The sequence below is a fragment of the Triticum dicoccoides genome, chromosome 1B, assembly GCF_002162155.2.
Source record: "Triticum dicoccoides isolate Atlit2015 ecotype Zavitan chromosome 1B, WEW_v2.0, whole genome shotgun sequence".
Taxonomy (NCBI): Eukaryota; Viridiplantae; Streptophyta; class Magnoliopsida; order Poales; family Poaceae; genus Triticum; species Triticum dicoccoides.
In genome coordinates this window covers 473,374,869-473,377,341 of record NC_041381.1, presented here as the reverse complement: position 1 = coordinate 473,377,341, position 2,473 = coordinate 473,374,869, and positions in this window count along the sequence as shown.

Below are 2,473 nucleotides of genomic sequence, written 5' to 3'. Positions count from 1 at the left end.
CCCCCCCGAAACAGCCCAACACCACTCACCATTTCGGCCATAACTTTCACTCCCGGAGTCCGATTTTGACGTTCTTTAGCTCATTGAGTAGCTATTGACATCCCCCATCCATCTAGATAGGTTCCAACGTCATTTGACTCCATCAATAGTTTGGCATTTTGGCATCTTCGCATAGGCCATCCACCATATCATCCACCAAACCACCATAGCTTTACGCAACCTAACCCATTTTTGTTCCATATAGCATTTGTGGTTGCTTGAGTGGTCACTTGAGTCTCCTAAGGTGTTTCAACTACTTAGGGACGGTTGCATCGCCATCAACCACCACCACCATTTTCGCAGTGCTAACTCCGGAACCACCAACGCATTCCGCCACAACCATTTGACATTTGCCTTTGGAGATTTTGAGTTTGCGGTTTTTACCGTTTCCTAAGGTGTTTCGGCTACTTAGGGACGGGTCTACATCATCTTGGTATCTACATCAAGAACACCGCCACTCATCATCGCCACGAGGTCGTCATCGACATCAACCACTTCACCATTTTGACAACCTAACCGTAAGCAAGAACGGTAACCTCCGTATCACCTTGGTATCGTGGTATCCCTTCATTATACATTATTGACATTACATTATTAACCCTTTAGCCCATTTTGCGTCACTTGCCTATCGAGATTAGCCATTTGAGTATTGCCGGCAACGTTACTTGTGCACATTAGTGATCCATACCTTCCATTGCATACATACCATATCATATTGGTATCATCTTGGTATCATCATATCATCCCTTGTGTCACAAGATCGTTCCCGCATATACACAATTGCTATCTTGGTTTGTGCATTTTGCATAAGTGGCCATATGAAAAAAAGAATAAGCTTTTAAGCCAAAAAAAGAGCAAATAGCTTGTGAGGAAGAGCCATAGCATCATACCACATTGCACATAAGATTGTCATATCCGATCATCTTGGATCATCTTGAGAAAAACACCGGGAACATCATACACATAGCATACTTGGGATAGAAAGCTCATACATTTTGCTTCTTCTAGGTTGTGCACAAGTGTCGTATCCGCCTATTGAGCAATCGTGCTAGCGTCTCTCTTGAGTTGTGCAACACGAGCGTTTTCCGTGGATTCCACATTTTGTGCTCATTCCTTGGTTGCACGACCCCATTTATCTATCCGTGCGTGTGTTTCCGTGTGCCACATATTGCTATTGGTCTACTTGTTGCACTTGCGAATTTGTGAATCTTTTCCAACATTATTGAATCTTGCTAACATTTTGCATCAAATTTTTGTGCCACTATCCTCACCGAGCTCCACTATAAGCTTTACTTGATAGGTGTGAGTGAACAAGTCCGGTACCAATTCCACTATTCTTTCATCTCACATTGAGTGAAACGGGATACATCCTCAACTTTGGGAAAAAGGTAACTTGGTATTGTTTCTCTCATTTCCTACTCACCTCTACTCGAGTCTTGTGATGGATAGGCAAGGCATTTCATCTCTGGTCTTCCACGACAACGACGGCATGAACAACTACATCACCAAAATGCCCATCTTCGGACTACAACGAGCAACGCGAGGCATTGAGCGAATCACCGCTGACATTCATCAACTTGAAGCACGGACAAAAGACTACCTCGACACCAAGTTGGCCGAACAAAGGGATCAAGTACGAGACATGATGGCCAACTACAAGTCTTCTTCCCCTTCGTCATCTTCAAGGCAGCGACGCTCAAGTGGCCAATCTTTGGAACGCCATCGAGCTCAAGCACTACAACACAATCAAGATGAAGATGCTTGCGATGCGTACGCTACAAGTCCCAAAAAGCTCTACATCAAGCTACGTCCAAACTTCATGAGAACAAGAGAAGACCATGAGACAAGCACCACCGAGACGGAGCTACGACTACTACCACCACTTCGGCATCTTCGCCAAATGTTCTCAAGGCCATTCACGGCGACGATGACGAGATGATCGAGCATGGGATTTTCCTTCGGTCATGGAGGAGAGCGATGATGTTCCATCTTCGGCCTTCATCCACGGCGACGACGACAAGATGGTTGAGCATGGGATTTTCCCTTCGACCACAATGACGTATGATGACTTGAGTGACTTGTGCCACCATATTGAGAGTGAGAGTGACTTCACCACTAGCCCCATATATGATGAGTTGCCACAATTCCCATTTGAGGAGAGCCACCAACAACGCCACTTGAGTGATTTGAGTGACTCCACCATATGTGATATTGCGTGCACCTACCTTGAGGGAGTGAATGAGCCACCACCACATGGAGAGAGTGAGGCCATTTGCAATTCTAACAACTTCACCTCTACCTCTATTGTGTCTTCTCATTTGGTGCTAGGTCCCATATATGATGATGCGCCGATCCGCGACGACTTCGTCCTTCCTTTGGACAAGATGATGGCCATGGTGAACTATGATGCACCCCCCCCCCCCCACATGGTTCC